Source organism: Salmo trutta, chromosome 17 (assembly GCF_901001165.1).
Source record: "Salmo trutta chromosome 17, fSalTru1.1, whole genome shotgun sequence".
In the NCBI taxonomy this organism is placed as follows: domain Eukaryota; kingdom Metazoa; phylum Chordata; class Actinopteri; order Salmoniformes; family Salmonidae; genus Salmo; species Salmo trutta.
Window position 1 is genome coordinate 35,182,409 of NC_042973.1, and position 20,087 is coordinate 35,202,495.

Consider the following 20,087-nt stretch of genomic DNA (forward strand, 5'->3'; position numbering starts at 1 on the left):
CTGGCCACTAGCAGCTGAACCTCTAGGGTACTCTACCTTTACTCTAGTTCCAGTCAGAAGTGGCCTACTGTGTGTTTGTGTGAGAGAGAATTACAGGCAGGATCTGTTGTGAATCTCAGCTCTTAAATGTGTCAAAAGCTTGTGACTCAAATGTGAAGAAACTCTGAGGGATTCTATAGTTCAGGCTGAAGTAAAAAGCTGGGCCTAGCCTCGTCTAAATGGCATTACGTTTGGGACACGGGCTATTGCAAGAAAAACAGACCAATCCTTTTGCATTTTAGTGTCAATGTGTCTGTGTTTGTGAATGTGTTTAGCTAAAGATGGTTATGAATCATATCAGGTTAGTCTGTAAATTAGCCTAATGCTCAGTCTGGCTGTTGATTTCAACACAACAAAATCTAATTGGTCTGGCATGGTTCCAAACCCAGCCTAAGTAGCTTAGCAGAACATGACACGCACACACACACGGTCTCTAAGGTGCAGGGTTGAGTACTGGGTGGTAGCCGGCTAGTAACAGTGACTAAAGTTCAGGGCAGGGTACTGGCCGAAGACCAGCTACTGGTGACTATTGGACAGTCTGATGGCCTGGAGATAGAAGTTGTTTTTCAGTCTCCCGGTCCCAGCGTTGATTTACCTCTATTGTCTCTGCCTACAAGATGGTAGAGGGGTGAACAGGCCATGGCTCAGGTGGCTGAGGTCCTTGATGATCTTCTTGGCCTTCCTGTAACACCGGGTGCTGTACAATAGATGTCCTGGAGGGCAGGACGTATGTGTGTGTTCCCAACCCAAATGGTCAGGTTTGCCCTGCACTCTCTGGGAGAGGCTCCCTCACTGTTTAAACACACACTCACATTTACACACACACACACACACACACACACACACACACACACACACACACACACACACACACACACACACACACACACACACCTGGACATGGAACTGTGACCTCATTCCAGGAAGAGAACATCACCTGAGAGCCTCATTTGCATAGTCAGCTGTTCATGTGACCAGAGGCCAGAGGGAGGAAGTCTACTTCCTCAGGTAGTATGTACACAAACACACACATAAATACACACACACACACTATGCAGTGTACGGTGTGAATATTAAGACAGTTCAATACAGCAAATTCAATTCTGAGTGTGTTATTAAGAGTGAAAGAGAAAGGCAGAGAGAGACTCCTCTACTAACACTACCTGGAGAGAGGGAGGGGCCTGCCCTGTCAGCAGTGTCAGGGCAGAGAGCGAGAGAGAGAGAATGGAGAGAGAGAGAGGCTTAGCAGTCTCAGATCTTTGCTGTGGTGAGAACACCCAGGAGAGCTGCATTCCTGAAACAGCCAGCGAACGAGTGAGGGAGACAGATAGAAACCGAGAGGGAGAGGAAAGATAGAAACAGAGGAGTACCGACAGACAGATCTGTTTAATCTCCAGCCACCTCGTCTGACTCTGACCCCCGCTGGACTTTACCTCCCCTGAAACACTCACTCACTCCCTCCCTCGTTCGCTGGGACTACACTTCCTGATCCCACGCTCCAGAACTCGGAGGAGCGAGTGGAATCTACCTGAGAGAGAAAAAGCTAGAAAGAGAGCGAGAGCTGAGAAGGAAGACATTTCCACACCTGGTGAGTGTGACACATTTTGTTCTGGGAAAGAGTGTGTGTGTTTCTCTGCGTGAGTGTGTGTGTTTGTATGAGGGAGTTTATGTGTTTGAATGTTCCTCAGTAGTTTGTGAGGAAGTTTGTGTTTAAATTATAAGTGCGTCATATTGTGTTTGAGTAAAAGCTTACCCAGAAGTGCAAGTTTGGGTAGAAAACCAATAGATTTCGCTCATGATGAAAATAAATAGTGTGGTCATCCTCACAATTCAAGCCAGTCCTCCATGAAAGCAATTCTGTTTGTCTTTCTTTTCACTTAATCTGTGTCCAGGAAACGGACCCTTGTGTGTGGTTTATTCCCTTAAAAAAATGTCTAGAGTAGTTACTGCTAGACCATTCCTGGTGAACAAGGAAAACATTAGGCTACTTCAATTCTAATGGTTTCAATGTTATGTTCTCTAGTGGTCTTCGATGGTAAAAGACCCAAACGCATAAGACTGCCATGCAATTACATTATTTTATTTTGTCACAACATTTTAGTCTCTAGCCCATTTCTCCATCAACGTTTTGGGCTTGAAGGAAAAGTCTTCAGAGAGCTGCCACTAGTTGGACTAATATATATGCCATTTAGCAATCGCGTTTATCCAAAGCGACTCTTGCAGTTATGCCAAAATAAATGTTTTCATATGTTTCATATTGGTGGACCTGGTAATTGAATCCACAACCCTGGTGGTACAAAGGCCATGCTCTACCAACAGAGCCACACTGGACCATACAGGACTATTCAAGGAGAGTTTGGCATTAGAGAGAAGAGAAGCATTAGTTGCTAAAAGACGAACAAACTGAATTACTTTCATGGAGGACTCGTATGAATTGTGAGGATGACCACAATTTATTTTCATAATGAGCCAAATCTATTGTTTTTCTACCCAAAGTTGCAAAGGAAATGTTGTGATCTATTTAATAAACATAATAGACCAAATGGATTAAAGAGTGTGTCTGTATAGCAGGAACAGCGGTGTCTAGTGGTACTACTTTATGGTAAATAATGGAAGTGTCTTCAATTCCTAATTTCTCTGAACAGGGGAGAATCAGGAGCGGCAGGTAGCCTAGTGGTTAGAGCATTGGGCCAGTAACCGAAAGGTTGCTAGATTGAATCCCTGAGCTGACAAGGTAAAAGTCTGTCGTTCTGCCTCTGAACAAGTCAGTTAACCCACTGTTCCTATGCCGTCATTGTAAATAATAATTTGTTCTTAACTGACTTGCCAAGTTAAATAAAGGTTAAAAAAATCACCAGATTCACAAGTAATACATTGCATAGTAGGGAGAAGCAATACTCCAATCTACAGCTTTAAACTACTTGTCAAACATAGAGAACTGATACTGTATGTTGAATTGGCATAGGGTGTGGGGTGTCCATGTGTGGCATGTCTTACTTATTGGTGGGAATAAGTTTGATCCAAATCAGATGCTGGGTACTATATTTACTATATATCATGAATCCTATAAATAAAAAGGGGCAATTTGGGTGTAATCAATTAGCTTAATTTCACAAAGATCAAATTATATTTCAACAAAATAATGTATCAGGAATGCTAATCATATCTGTTCTGAAATCGTTTCTGGAGTAATTAACAATCTGAGATGGTGGGTGTCAAAATCCTCTTTCTTGTGCTTTTTGAGGTGGAACAACCAAAGTGTGTGTGTGTGTGTGTGTGTGTGTGTGTGTGTGTGTGTGTGTTCAGTGTCCCTGACCAGGCTACTGTGTCCTTAAATGTGCCTGTTGGTGCTAAGCCCCCTCCTCTGTAACATGGCACAACCTGGAACTGTCTGTCCAACCCGTGCATGTACTGGTGAGTGTGTCTGTATGTCTATACATGCATGTGTGTGTGAGAAGGCATGATAAAGCCATGGGTGTCTCTTCCACAGCCAGCACGTCACCAAGCTCTTTTTACCCTCACAGATTAAAGATCGATTTATGGAGGGCTACACATGCTAAAGCATAACTCATTATCCTAGCCTATGTGTGTGTGTGTTTAGAGATAGCGTCTTATTGTGAGTCTGTAGTTGTTGTCTTGTCCTGTGGATCGATTTGGGAGTCAGAGAGAAAAAGAGAGGTGATTTTATATCCTGGCTTACCCTGAGACAAGCATTTCGCTACATCAGCAATAACATCTGCTAAATATGTGTATGCAACTAATAAAATGGATTTGATTTGAGTGAACAGCCATACTTCATGTGCTTTCTGTGTGTGCATGTGTGTTTAAACTACCAACGGGACATTAAAAACTGTAATATCTTACAGGCTGACTACACCGCTCGCGTCGCATGCGCGAGCATTGTAAAATAAATGTAGAAATCTATATTATTCAATTATTGCACCCACACTGCTCGCGCACGCCAATGAGTTCTATTTCTGACGCAGATCGCGCTGCAAGTCCTGCCTCTTCCATCTCCTCATTGGTTTATAGAAGCAGGTTCCCACGTGCCATCTCCTCATTGGTTATACCCACGTCGGTGACTGAAAGACGAACGAGGTCAGTAGCGGTAATGCATCTAATTTATGAAGTTGCCAATCGCAATATATAGTCAAGAGAAGAAAACGCCTGGAAGGAGGAGAGATGACTAGAAACAATTTGTTTTATATGTGGATTAATTGGCGGAGTAGAGGACCTTGTGCATTTCAGGTAAAATAACAACTCAATGTTTATATCCCAGGACAAACTAGCTAGCAACAGTAAAAAGCTAAATTGCCATAAATGTTTAATGCTTTTTGACCTGTCCCCAAATTAATATAATTGGTTCAGAGTTTGTTTTGATATTTTAATCTGCGTGTCGTGATCGCTTTTGGTGTTGGGGGACAAAATACATTTATGCACGATGGTGCACGCGCACAACCGGTTTGGGTTCCGTGTTATGTTTCACTGAGTCGTGACTGAACGACGACATGAAGAACATACAGCTGGCGGGTTTTACACTGTATTGGCAGGATAGAACAGCAGCCTCTGGTAAGACAAGGGGTGGCGATTGTATATTTGTAAACAACAGCTGGTGCACGATATCTGTCTCAAGGTTTTGCTCGCCTAAGGTTGAGTATCTCATGAAAAGCTGTAGACCACACTATCTACCAAGAGAATTTTCATCTGTATTTTTTGTAGCTGTCTACATACCACCACAGACCGATGTTGGCACTAAGACCGCACTCAATGAGCTGTATACCGCCATAAGAAAACAGAAAAACACTCATCCTGAGGCAGCGCTCCTAGTGGCCGAGGACTTTAATGCAGGGAAACTTAAATCAATTTTAACAAATCTCTACCAGCATGTTAAATGTGCAACCATCTCTGGGTGGCATTGAGGAGTACACCACATCAGTCACTGGCTTTATTAATAAGTGCATCGATGACGTCGTCCCCACAGTGACCGTACGTACATACCCCAACCGGAAACCATGGATTACAGGCAACATTCGCACTGAGCTAAAGGGTAGAGCTGCCGCTTTCAAGGAGCGGGACTCTAACCCGGAAGCTTATAAGAAATCCCGCTATGCCCTCCGACAAACCATCAAACAAGCAAAGCATCAATACAGGACTAAGATCGAATCGTACTACACCGGCTCCGACGCTCGTCGGATGTGGCAGTGCTTGCAAACTATTATAGACTACAAAGGGAAGCACAGGCGAGAGCTGCCCAGTGACACGAGCCTACCAGATGAGCTAAATTACTTTTAAGCTCACTTCAAGGCAAGTAACACTGAAACATGCATGAGAGCATCAGCTGTTCCAGACGACTGTGTGATCACGCTCACCGCAGCCGATGTAAGACCTTTAAACAGATCAACATTCACAAGACCACAGGGCCAGACAGATTACCAGGACGTGTACTCCGAGCATGCGCTGACCAACTGGCAAGTGTCTTCACTGACATTTTCAACCTCTCCCTGTCTGAGTATGTAATACCAACATGTTTCAAGCAGACCCTGTGCCCAAGAACACTAAGGGTAACCTGCCTAAATGACTACCGACCCGTAGCACTCACGTCTGTAACCATGAAGTGCTTTGAAAGGCTGGTCAAGGCTCACATCAACACCATTATCCCAGAAACCCTAGACCCACACCAATTTGCATACCGCCCTAGCAGATCCCCAGATGATGCAATCTCTATTGCACTCCACACTGCCCTTTCCCACCTGGACAAGGAACACCTATGTGAGAATGCTATTCATTGACTACTGCTCAGTGTTCAACACCACAGTGCCCTCACAGCTCATCACTAAGCTAAGGACCCTGGGACTAAACACCTCCCTCTGCAACTGGATCCTGGACTTCCTGCCAGGCTGCACCCAGGTGGTAAGGGTAGGTAACAACATATCCGCCACGCTGATCCTCAACATGGGGGCCCCTCAGGGGTGCGTGCTCAGTCCCCTCCTGTGCTCCCTGTTCACTCATGACTGCATTGCCAGGCACGACTCCAACTCCATCATTAAGTTTGCCGATGACACAACAGTGGTAGGCCCGATCACCGTCAACGGAGAGACCTGGCCGTGTTGTGCTAGGACAACAACCTCTCCCTCAACGTGATCAAGACAAAGGAGATGATTGTGGACTACAGGAAAAGGAGGACTGAGCACGCCCCCATTCTCATCAACGGGGCTGCAGTGGAGCAGGTTGAGAGCTTCAAGTTCCTTGGTGTCCACATCCCCAACAAACTAACATGGTCCAAGCACACCAAGACAGCCGTGAAGAGGGCAGAACTAAACCTATTCCCCCTCAGGAGACTGAAAAGATATAAAATGGGTCCTTAGATCCTCAAAAGGTTATACACCATCGAGAGCATAATGACTGGTTGCATCACTGCCTGGTATGGCAACTGCTTGGCCTCCGACCACAAAGCACTACAGAGGGTAGTGCGTACGGCCCAGTACATCACTGGGGCCAAGCTTCCTGCCATCCAAGACCTCTATACCAGGCGGTGTCAGAGGATGGCCCTAAAAATTGTCAAAGACTCCAGCCACCCTAGTCATCGACTGCTCTCTCTGCTGCCACACGGCAAGCGGTACCCGAGCGCTAAGACTAGGTCCAAAAGGCTTCTTAACAGCTTCTACCCCTAAGCCATAAGACTCCTAAACAGCTAATCAAAGGGCTACCCAGACCCCTCTTTTACGCTGCTGATACTCTGTTTACTATCTATGCATAGTCACTTTAACTCTACCTACATGTACATATTACCCCAATTACCTCGACTAACCGCTGCCCCTGCACATTGATTCTGTACCCGTACCCCCTGTAGATGGCCTCGCTGTTGTTATTTTACTACTGCTGTTTAATAATTTGTGCCTTTAAAAAAAAAAAAATGTATCAATTTTTTACTTAATTTTTATAAAAAATACTTAAAGCATTGTTAAAGGGCTTGTAAATAAGCATTTCACTGTAAGGTGACTGTGCCAGTACCTGTTGTATTCGGCGCATGTGACAAATAAAATGTGATTTGTTTGTGTATGTTGGTTTCTCAGAGTGTGTTTAGTGTGTGACTGTGCCAGTATGTGTGTCTGTCTGTCAGTGTGTGTGAGATGGTGTCAGTGGTAATAGATGGTTGTGGATGGAGGAAGGGACGTGATTGTGTTTAAACACAGGAGCCTCACATTTATTATCCTCTTAAACTTGGCTATGTGTGTGTTTGTGGTTGGTGTGTGTGTGTTTTCTAAAATGAAGCACATCATCCAGCTGTCTCCTCAGTCAGTGACATCACCTCTAAGTTCCCCTCTTATCTTAGCCTGGTTGTTTAGTTCTCGTCTGTACACACACACACACACACACACACACACACACACACACACACACACACACACACACACACACACACACACACACACACACACACACACACACACACACACACACACACACACACAGGATTAAACCTGCAGTATGGTTCATTTCCCATTACATTGGGCTGGGTGTGTTTTACATGGAGAGAATGGAGCATCCTCTGAGGGATGGCTGTGATGTTACTTTTAATGGCCTTTTATTACGTCAGTATACATCAATGGAGAAGCATGGCCCCTTTTCTCTGCCTCTGTTATGAATTGTGTGTGTGTGTGTCTAGCTGTAATGTAATGCAATCTTGGTGAGTGCAGTCAGTTCCCTCTAACTCATGATGTGGGTGTATATAGTGACTGTCCTCAGGCTGTGAAGTGGTTCTGCCTGTCACAACGAGACCTAAGCTACCTACTGACAGTGAACTCAACTCAAGGCAACAGTATAGAAATGTTTGCATGTTTCTTATGTGTTTTAGTGAGTGAGTGAGTGAGTTGTGCTTGGCTCAGGAAGGAGAGCGCACTGCGGCGATAAAACATTGATCCAGTGTTGCTCTCCTCATGTGTACTCTTCTGACTCACTCACTCACTCACACACACAATATCTATTCTCTTCTTTCTCTTATGCTCTATGAACAGTTTGACTTTCATATGTTACCTCATCAGTTCTTTCAATAAGCCATGTTTACATTGCTTTGTAAACGTGGCCCTAACTGCGTAGCAGGAACCAATAGCTTTCAGTCTGTTTGTGTTTCTGGAGGGAAATGTTTGATACCAATTGCTGCAAGTTTGCATTCAGTCAACCAGTTAGAGAAAAGTTCTAATGGAAAGTCCCGGACAGTTAGGCTGTGGTCACTTAGTCCGGTAGTGAAAGAGCAAGAACTTGGTGCCCCAGTAGCAACAAACTCCCTCACTGTCAGACTACAACCTGATAACACACACACCTCAGGATTTGTTGCTACTGACAACAGTCTACATGGGTGACGGTGGTGTGCTTTTCCACTGCACTCAGCTTCACCGGTGGCCCTGTCTGTTTCGTACTGCTTCACCTCTTTCACCCTGACCTGAAGACAAGGGTGTGTGTGTGTGTGTTTTTTCTGTCAGTGTCCTTGGCGGTGTTGCCAAGCTTCCGGACACCTGTGGATGTAGAGACCACGGGCTGTGTGTGTGCGCACTGCAAAACGTGAAATCTAAGCAAGCCTAAATATCTTATATTGAGTGATAATTCAATTATAATTAGTATTTGTTTTCTTTCCAAGCTAAGTGATCTAACATTATTGGCAGATCATTTTGCTTATTTTAACCTAAAAAAGGCTTCAAGATATTTGTCCTTAATATTTTAATATCAGATAAATTAATATTTGCCAATGACGTTAGATAATTTAACTTGGTAAGAAAAATATATATATTTTAAGTGAATTATCACTCAATATAAAATATTTAGGCTTGCTTAGATTTCCCTTTTTGCAGTGTGTGGTGCGTCTAGTGAGATTTATCTTGACGCAGCTTTGTCTCCTCAGCACTGTCTTGCTACCGTGGCAACGCAAACATCCCACAATCCCCTGGGAGAGTCTTGTGACGCCAGGCGGAGACATGGCGATGGGGTGTTGTGTTTGAGGAGCCGTGTTGACTCACAGCATCTTACAAGACCGTAAATAAAGATGTAGTCTTTGCCAGTGGAGGGTCTGAACACACACACACACACACACACACACACACACACACACACACACACACACAGGGTACTAAATCTATGATTTTAAAGGTGTAATCGGCCTATGTGTAGCTGGTGTGGAGGAGTCAGGTGCAGGACAGCAGATATGAGTAAGGAACGTTATTTACTCAAGGAATCAATAAATACAACACAGTAAACTAGCCCACAATAACAGACCGTATACATGCAATCACTCACAAAAAACTATGGGGGAACAGAGGGTTAAATAATGAACAAGTGATTGGGGGATTGAAACCAGGTGTGTAAAACAAAGACAAAACAAATGGAAAATGAAAAGTGGATCGGCGATGGCTAGAAGGCCGGTGACGTTGACCACCGAACGTTATTCTGTCTCTCACTGTTCAAATAAACCTACCATTAAAATTATAGACTGATAATTTCTTTGTCAGTGGGCAAACGTACAAAATCAGCAGGGGATCAAATACTTTTTTCCCTCACTGTATTTTCAGTGTGACCTGCTGCTGCTGACTATCAGCCAGTGAGGCAGGCTGTTGCTGAGGGAGTGGTGGGGAGGGCTGGAGGTGTGTGAGTTGAGAGAGCACTGCAGCATACAGCTTAGTCCACTATTGGCTGAGTCACATGAGTGAAAAGAGACAGATCAGCATCATGACAACTTTTTTACCAGTTGTAGGTAGGCTATTTAACGCAAGTGGAAATTTTAAATGGAAGTTATGGAATGGAAGTTTTGGAACAGAAGTTATGGAACTCCCTCGCGGGCTTCTGTTATGGGGAAAAGTCCTCAATGAAACTAACATTAAATGTGGAGAATTATACATTTGCATCTTTTAACCATCAAGTAGCCTATTAATTTATACAGTACCAGTCAAAAGTTTGGACACGCCTACTCATTCAAGGGTTTTTCTTTATTTTTACTATTTTCTACATTGTAAAATAATAGTGAAGACATCAAAATTATGAAATAACACATTTGGAATTATGTAGTAACCTAAAAAGTGTTAAACAAATTGTTTACAAAGAATGTAAACAATAATTTCTTCAAAGTTGCCACCCTTTGCCTTGATGACAGCTTTGCACACTCTTGGCATTCTCTCAACCAACAGTCTTGAAGGAGTTCCCACATATGCTGAGCATATGCTGAGCACATATGCTTGGCTGCTTTTCCTTCACTCTACGGTCCAACTCATCCCAAACCATCTCAATTGGGTTGAGGTTGGGTGATTGTGGAGATCAGGTCATCTGATGCAGCCCCATCACTCTCCTTCTTGGTCAAATATCCCATACACAGCCTGGAGGTGTGTTTTGGGTCATTGCCCTGTTGAAAAACAAATGATAGTCACACTAAGCGCAAACCAGATGGGATGGCGTATCACTACAGAATGCTGTGGTAACCATGCTGGTTAACTGTGCTTTGAATTTTAAATAAATCACTGACAGTGTCACCAGCAAAGCACCCCCACACCATCACACCTCCTCATCAATGCTTCACGGTTGGAACCACACATTAACTCATTTAATCATAGCAGTCAAATTAGTTAAATCGACAGTCATTGATGGAAAGTGATCTGGCGAGTTTAATAAGGGCAAATTATCTTTTCTCTTGCGACATATTCAAATGAGTTTATTATGTCATAGTTCGCAACCAAATTTTGCTTCTAATGTCATTACAGATTACGTCAATATTCCTTCTTAATTGGCTCGATAACGTTATGGAAAAAGGGTTGTTGTATAAATGTGGCAACTCCTCTCTTGCTGTGGAACAAAATGTTGAGCTAGTTTTCAGGCCTTTTGGGTGGGTTTTGAATGGTCATTGGGCTGGAAAGGTTAAATAGACCTGGAAACCCTGGACAGATGTAACGGCGAGAATCTGTCAAGGATCACGTAGAATCATGTGATTACAAACAGCAGTAGTTCCTGGTTTGGGGTTTTTCGTTATTGATTATTTGGACAAATCAGGATTTGATGAAGGCGGTGCTTAAAATGGTGCAGTGATTTTCAATTCCGTCAAAACGGACGATAAGCGGTTTCCACTAGATTCCACAGACACGAAGTCAAAATTGGCTATATCTCCATCCTGCTCTGTTGACTGTGGACTGGTTGTACCACCATAGACACTTTAGCGTTGAAATATTGAAAAGTGCCTGAGCTGTGTGTGTGGAAAATAACTTAGTAAATGTATCCCAGGCATACACAAAGAAAAGCTTAACCCCTCCCCCATGCCTCCCTCCTGGTTCGCAGGGGGTAGACATATCTTCCCTAGAATAAATCAATCTCAACAGCCTGGCCAGTGTCAACTATGGATCCCTGACTGTGTGTGTGTGAACCAAACTGCAGGTTTATCTCACTGTGTGCACATGCGCATGTCTGTGTGTGTGTGTGTCTGTGTGTGTTAAGAGGGGTGAAAGTGAGGTTTCCGGGGCTGGGACAGAGCGAGGCAGATGTACAACACTGTTCCATTAAAGTGTCTGGGATACGAGGAGTTCCACCATAAATCCACATCCTCCACTCCATCCAGTCACCCCTCCACTTGGAGAGCGATAATTGTCACTCGTCCCCCAGTTTAATGAGATTTGTGGCTGACACCTCCGCACCACTCTATAAATCTGTCCTAATGAGTGGCCTTAGCCCTTCTTAGCCCTACACTCACCTAAAGATCCCCACGGCATGACCACACTCATGTCAATAATACCTTCATAGCATCCATAAACATCCACGTACTCGGCTCCCTTCATACCAAACCCCTTCTGCCCCTAAACCCATACCTTACTCCCCCCGCGACCTTACCTCTGTCCTGAACGCATGCTTTCACAACACATATTCCTCAGGGTGTAGGAATCCTGTTTCACGTACAGACCTCACCTGAAGGTCCACTCACTCACTCACTCACTCACTCACTCACTCACTCACTCACTCACTCACTCACTCACTCACACACACTCTCACACTCTCACTCACTCACTCACTCACTCACTCACTCACTCACTCACACATTCACTCACTCACTCACTCACTCACTCACTCACTCACTCACTCTCACACTCACATTCCTGTGTTGTTTGCTCCCACTCTCCCAGGGCCATTATGAGATGTGTGTGTTAGGTTTGCATATCCCTGAACTTAACCATGGAGCTACATGTTCATCTATAACATCTGTTTATTACCTAATCTGTGTATTACTTTGATACATGTTTCACTAGTGTTTAGGAGATTCAATGGAGGAGAAGGAGAAGAAATGGATCCGTAGGAAACTAAGATGTGTTTAGTGCCATGGGACAGAGCTTGCTGTTGGTTGACTACAGTATCCATTGCATGACCACAGGTTAGGAACTTTGAAAATATTTCCCTCGTGTTATGGAGAAGAAATGGAACTAGGTCCTCATAGAAACTAAGCTGAGTTCAGTTTAATTGAAACCAGTGTTGAATTGCTGTTGGGCAAACCGGACCAAATCTGTAACAATCATAGACGTCTCTGTTTCATAAGTTTGGACATCAGAGTAGAGTTCAGTACAATACAGTAGTACAGTAAAGTATAGTTCATTACAGTACAGTAGAGTACAGTACAGTAAATTATACTCTACTCTAGTGTGCTTTACTATACTGTACTAAACCGTACTCTACTCTACAGTACTACACTGTATTGTAATGACCTATTCTTTCTTTTCTTGTACTGTACTGTGCTGTCCAAACTTGTGAAACAGATGTCTATGATTGGTTCAGATTTGGACTGACCAAATTTCAACTACTTTTCAACGTCCTTGGATGTCTAATGTCGGTCGGTGCTCAGTGGATGAGAGGACTGGTTACAGTAAATGGAAAGAGAGGGGGTTCATGAGTAGGTGTCAGCAAGGTGACGTTAACTGGAGAGAGAAGAGGGGGAGTTGTCCAGACTGGTTTCATACACTTGCTTTGACCACAACATAATAGAAAGGGAAAGAAAACAGTTATGAGCTGACAGTGTGCCAGTGGAAGGGAGGACAGTAGCATGTGACCCAACTGTGGTTAGTCTCTGACTATTATGAATTCCTATTGTAGCCAATTCAGTTCCGATTTGGTAACAGAATGACATGTTTTAATCACTTAATAAATCATAAACCAAATTGCTATCAGCAAAAACACTATAACTAATTGGTAGGTCTACCTTTACTTGTTACTTCTGTGAACTTTCATTATCCTCCATCCTCATGAGAGAGAGAAATTAGAAAATATCTTAAAGAAAGACAAGACACTTGGTAATATTTCTTCAACTTACAGATGGTAAATAATTTCCGCAAAACTATGTATAAATGTTGATATTATTTGGCACGGTCATTTGATGTATTTCTAGTATGTTTTAGGACTTTTTCTGGTAGATGTTGTCTAAGACCCCTTTCTGTTCTACCAGAAATCAAAGCCTTTGCTTATTCTTAATTTTTAGGATGGAAAATGGTTGAAAAATGTATATATTCCTTAATTTCACAAACATCTACTCTTATCTATCATTTGACACCAAATTGTATGTTCTCCTATGAACTTCACATGCTAGCGCTCATGGGGCTTTTTACACGGAAATGCCCCATTGTTAACATTGCATGGCCCCAGCCAGGTTGGGTGACTTGGGAGGTAACCTAACTGGGTGGAATGCAGAACAGAGCTCATCTGTTAAAACATTCATCTAGCCGACAACTCCATGTTTTGGAGTCATATATTATTACTGTCTGTCCAGCCCTGTTAAAGTATACACACCTGCATTAGTCTGGACTGGATCCCAAAAGTCTCTCCCATTTGTTGTTTGGTTTTAGGCTACAGACAACCTTTAACTTAGTGTTTGGGGTTTAACATTGTAACACTTTAAATGGGTATCATTTGGAACATTTTGGAGCATACTGCTGGAACATTAAATCCCCAAAAGGAAAAGAAAAAATGGATTTAATTATTGATGTTAGCAAACATGGAAAGAGCCTTAAATTACTAATGAGACCAGCCCATTGGTACTGGTGGCCGAGACACACACACACACACACACACACACACACACACACACACACACACACACACACACACACACACACACACACACACACACACACACACACACACACACACACACACACACAGATGAGACTAGAACACGGCCTACCAATATAGCTGTCATCAGTGCAATTTAAGGATACCATTTAAAATAAAGAACTCTCTGTTCTTAATTTTAGTCCTAGATTCTGGGCACAAACCTAGCATCAACATGATATGATCTAGGCCAGCGATCATCAAATAGATTCAGCAGCAAGATGATTTTTGCTTGAACGGATGTCAGGGGACTGGAACATAATTACAAATCATTTGTAGACTGCAAATGGACATGTAAGCAGCCCAAACAGATATAATATTTGACTAAAACATAATCATTTCAAACCTTGCTTACATTTGTATATGATCACATATATTATGCGTGGGAATACTTTGGAACAGATTTCCAAAATTAAAATCACTTGGAGCTGATTTGCGGGTGTTTTTACAGTCTTATGTCAACAATAATTTTTGCTCAGAAAACTTTGGGGGCCAGTTGGGAAACTCTGATCTAGGCTAATTTCCTTCTCTTCTCTGTCTGACATTCTTTCTCTACTCTCTTATTCTCTACTCTCGCATTCTATTTTTCATCTTCATTTATTTACAAAAACGTTGCCTGCTGTATACTTTACAGTAGTGAATAAAGTGTTAATCCAGTTAGATCAGTTGTGGTTGTGGATGAGGTAGGTCTGAGGAACTATGAGTAAGCCTCTATTGTTGTCGTTATTAGCCACTAAAACTGGGCCTGCTACATAGTTCAGCTCTTCTCAAACTTTATTTCCTGCTGACGTCTGTCAAACTCTCACCTAAAACAGAGTTTTACCGCCCCACCAATTAAACAGAAGCAAATGGGTCGTTCCACCTCAAAAAGCACAAGAAAGAGGATTTCGACACGCACCATCTCAGATTGTTCTGAAATCGTTTTTTGTAGTTAGTTACAGATACGGTTAGCATTATAGAAATATAATTTGATCACTGAGAAATTAAGATACTTGATTGCACCCAAATTGGACATTTTAATTTATAGTATTCGGATAATATTCAATAAATATAGCACCAACATCTGGTTTGGACCAAACTTCTTCCTGCCATTGAGTAAGACATGAGGAATCCCAAAGAAATAGTCAAAAGCCACAACGGACCACCCACACCCCATGCCAATCCCACCCCAACAACCACTATACAGTATTAGCTCTCTATGTTTTACAAGTCTTATAAAGCTGTGGCTTGGAGTATTACTTCTCCATACTATGTCATGTATTCCCTGTGATGTTTTTTTTCCACTGTTCAGAGAAATTAATAATTGAAGTCACTTACATTATTTACCATAAAGTAGTATCACTATATACTGCTGTTCATGCTATACTGCCACACTCTTTTATCCATTTTTCTGATTTCTTGTGTTTATTAAATAGATCACACCATTCCCTTTGCAACTTTGTGCAGAAAGCCAATAGATTTGGCTCATTATGAAAATAAATTGTGTCGTCATCGTCACATTTCAAGGCAGTCCTCCATGAAGGAAATTCAGTTTGTCCTAATAGCAACCTAATGCTTAAACCCAACTATCATTGAATAGTCCAATAAGTGACCGATCTATGAGATGGCTATCCCTATGCAATTCTCATATGAACACTTTTCCTAAAAGCCCAAAACTTTGATGGAGAAATGAGCTAAGGACTAAAGAGTCGTTAAAATCCTAATAAAATTATTAATTGCATGGCAGTCTTATGTTTTTCAATAAAATTATTAAAAAACAGCTCTTTGTATTGTGATTAGTGATATTTACCATTAAACACAACGCAACCCAATACCATTACAATAGCAAAACACTATACAGTGTGTGTTTGGGAGTTTTATCATTGAAGACCATTAGAGACCATAACATTGAAACCATTAGAACTGCTGTAGCCTAATGGTTTGGTTGTTCACAAGGAATGGTCTAGCAGTAACTAACCCAGACCTTTTTTGAAGGGAATAAACCACACACAAAGGATCCGTTTCCTGGACACAAATCAAATCAAATTGTATTAGTCACATGTGCCGAATACAACAGGTGTAGACCTTACAGTGAAATACTTACTTACGAGCCCCTAACCAATAATGCAGTTGAAAAAAAATACGGATAAGAATAAGAAATAAAAGTAACAAGTAATTAAAGAGCAGCAGTAAAATAACAATCGTGAGACTATATACAGGGGGGTACCGGTACAGAGTCAATGTGTGGGGGCACCGGTTAGTTGAGGTAATATGTACATGTAGGTAGAGTTATTAAATTGACTATGCATAGATGATAACAGAGTAGCAGCAGTGTAAAGGGGGGGGATAGTGTGGGTAGTGATTTGATTAGATGTTATGGCTTGGGGGTAGAAGCTGTTTAGCAGCCTCTTGGACCTAGACTTGGCTCTCCGGTGCCGCTTGCCATGGGGTAGCAGAGGGAAAAGTCTATGACTAGGGTGGCTGGAGTCTTTGACAATTTTTAGGGCCTTCCTCTGACACTGCCTGTTATAGAGGTCCTGGATGGCAGGAAGCTTGGCCCCAGTAATGTACTAGGCCATTCGCACTACCCTCTGTTGTGCCTTGCGGTCGGAGGCCGAGCTGTTGCCATACCAGGCAGTGATGCAACCAGTCAGGATGCTCTCGATTGCGCAGCTGTAGAATCTTTCGAGGATCTGAGGGCCCATGCCAAATCTTTTCAGTCTCCTAAATAGGTTTTGTCGTGCCCTCAACACGATTGTCTTAGTGTCCTTGGACCATGTTAGTTTGTTGGTGATGTGGAGACCAAGGAACTTGAAGCTCTCAACCTGCTCCACTGCAGCCCCGTTGATGAGAATGGGGGCGTACTCGGTCCTCTTTTTCCTGTGGTCCACAATCATCTCCTTTGTCTTAATCACGTTGAGGGAGAGGTTGTTGTCCTTGCACAACACGGCCAGGTCTCTGACTTCCTCCCTATAGGCTGTCTAATCGTCGTCGGTGATCAGGCCTACCACTGTTGTGTCATTAGCAAACTTAATGATGGTGTTGGAGTCGTGCCTGGCCATGCAGTCATGAGTGAACAGGGAGTACAGAAGGGGACTGAGCACGCACCCCTGAGGGGCCCTGTGTTGAGGATCAGTGTGGCGGATGTGTTGTTACCTACCCTTACCACCTGGGGTGGCCTGTCAGGAAGTCCAGGATCCAATTTCAGAGGGAGGAATTTAGTCCCAGGGTCCTTAGCTTAGTGATGAGCTTTGAGGGCACTATGGTGTTGAACGCTGAGCTGTAGTCAATGAATAGCATTCTCACATAGGTGTTCCTTTTGTCCAGGTGGGAAAGGGCAGTGTGGAGTGCAATAGCGATTGCATCATCTGTGAATCTGTTGGGGTGGTATGCAAATTGGAGGGGGTCTAGGGTTTCTGGGATAAAGGTGTTGATTTGAGCCATGATTAGCCTTTCAAAGCACTTCATGGCTGCAGACGTGAGTGCTACGGGCCGGTAGTCATTTAGGCAGGTTACCTTAGTATTCTTAGGCACAGGCACTATGGTGGTCTGCTTAAAACATGTTGGTATTACAGACTCAGACAGGGAGAGGTTGAACATGTCAGTGAAGACACTTGCCAGTTGGTCAGCGCATGCTCGCAGTACACGTCCTGGTAATCCGTCTGGCCCTGTGGCCTTGTGAATGTTGACCTGTTTAAAGGTCTTACTCACATTGACTGCGGAGAGCGTGATCACACAGTCTTAAGGAACTCCTGATGCCCTCATGCATGTTTCAGTGTTATTTGCCCCGAAGCGAGCATAGAAGTAGTTTAGCACATCTGGTAGGCTTGTGTCACTTTAGTCCTGTATTGACGCTTTGCCTGTTTGATGGTTTGTCGGAGGGCATAGCGGGATTTCTTATAAGCTTCCGGGTTAGAGTCCCGCTCCTTGAAAGCGGCAGCTCTAGCCTTTCGCTCAGTGCGGATGTCGCCAGTAATCCATGGCTTCTGGTTGGGGTATATACGTATGGTCACGGTGGGAAGACATCATCGATGCACTTATTGATGAAGCCAGTGACTGATGTGGTGTGCTCCTCAATGCCATCGGAGGAATCCTGGAACATATTCCAGTCTGTGCTAGCAAAACAGTCCTGTAGCTTAGCATCTGCTTCATCTGATCACTTTTTTTATTGATCTAGTCACTGGCGCTTCCTACTTAAGCTTTTGCTTGTAAGCAGGAATTAGGAGGATAGAATTATGGTCAGATTTGCCAAATGGAGGGCGAAGAGAGCATTGTATGTGTCTCTGTATGTGGAGTAAAGGTGGTCCAGAGTTTTTTTCCCCTCTGGTTGCACATTTAACATGCTGGTGGAAATTAGGTAAAACAGATTTAAGTTTCCCTGCATTAAAGTCACCGGCCAGTAGAAGCGTCGCCTCTGGATGACCGTTTTCCTGTTTGTTTATGGCTGTATACAGCTTGTTGAGTGCGGTCTTAGTGCCAGCATCAGTTTGTGGTGGTAAATAGACAGCTACGAAGAATATAGATGTAAACTCTCTAGGTAGATAGTGTGGTCTTCCTTTTATCATGAGATACTCTACCTCAGACGAGCAAAACCTTGAGACTTCCTTAGATATCGTGCACCAGCTGTTGTTTACAAAAATACATAGTCCACCTCCCCTTGTCTTACCAGACACCGCTGTTCTATCCTGCCAGTACATAGTATAGTGCCGTCGTTCAGCCACGAGTCTTTGAAGCATAAGATATTATAGTTTTGAATTTTCCTTTTGGTAGATTAATCTTCCGCATAGGTCATCGATTTATTCTCAAAATATTGCACGTTTGCTAGCAGAATGGAAGGAAGTGGGGGTTTATTCGATCGCCTACAAATTCTCAGAAGGCAGCTCACCCTCTGGCCCCTTTTGTTCGGCCTCCTCTTCATGCAAATCCTGGGGATCTGGGCCTGTTCCTGAGAAAGCAATATATCGTTCGCGTCGGGCTCGTCAGACTCGTTAAAGGAAAAAAATATTCTGCCAGTCCGTGGTGAGTAATCGCAGTCCTGATGTCCAGAAGTTATTTTCGGTCATAAGAGACGGTAGCGGCAACATTATGTAAAAAAAAACGTTACAAAAATACAAATAACGCAAAGAAACAAACAAAAACACAATCGGTTGGGGACACATTCAACGTCAGCCTTCTCCGGCGCCATTGTTGTGATTAAGTTTTAAAGAAGGACAAACTGAATTACTTTCGAGGACTGGCTTGAATTGTGTAGATGACAACATAATTTATTTTCATAATGAGCCAAATCTTTTGGTTTACTACCCAAAGTTGCAAAGGAAATGTTGTGATCTATTTAATAAACACAATTGACCAGCACAATGGAGTGTGGCGGTATAACAGGAACTACGGATTCTAGTGGCCACCTGCTACTTTCACAGTACTGTTTGGTAAATAATGCAAGTGACTTCTCATTTCCAATGAGAAATTTCTCTGAACAGGGGAATAAAACATTACCAGATTCACAGGAAATACATTACATAGTATGGAGAAGCAATACTCCAAACTGCAGCTTCATACTACTTGTCAAACATAGTGTCGGGGTCCGTGTTTGGCTTTTCATTTTGGTTACTATATTTACTGAACATTATCTGAAACCTATAAAATAAAATGTCAAATTTGGGTGCAATCAATTAGCTTAATTTCTCATAGATCTAATTATATTTTAACTACAGGAACAATTTCAGAACAATCTGAGATGGTGGGTGTCATGGCTTGCTGAAATGATATGTAACAACGGAAAAGGAATCAGCTGTGACCCACCAGTTGTCCCTGACCCACCATTTGGAAAACACTGGTCTAGTGAACATAGAGGGGTAAACTGTTAAGTTAGTTAAATCAGCCAAAAACAGGGAATTTAGTCAGGCCAGTGAGTGGATGAGGTAGGGGTGAGTCATTAGTGTGAGCAAAACCTATAGTGT

General features: G+C 43.0%; 1 protein-coding gene across 4 annotated transcripts in view; it reads left to right on the forward strand.

The window, feature by feature from the left end:
- LOC115152116 (ras association domain-containing protein 8) overlaps window positions 1-20,087 on the forward strand; it is a 67,632-nt gene that overhangs the window by 24,294 nt on the left and 23,251 nt on the right. The window contains exon 1 of one of the 4 annotated variants that reach the window (XM_029696643.1): window positions 913-1,627. The exons of 2 other annotated variants lie outside the window; for them this stretch is intronic. The gene's annotated coding sequence lies outside the window, so the exon portion shown is untranslated. Of the gene's footprint in view, window positions 1-912; window positions 1,628-3,319; window positions 3,454-20,087 lie in introns of those variants that run through there. One more of the 4 variants, XM_029696646.1, reaches the window with a different exon arrangement.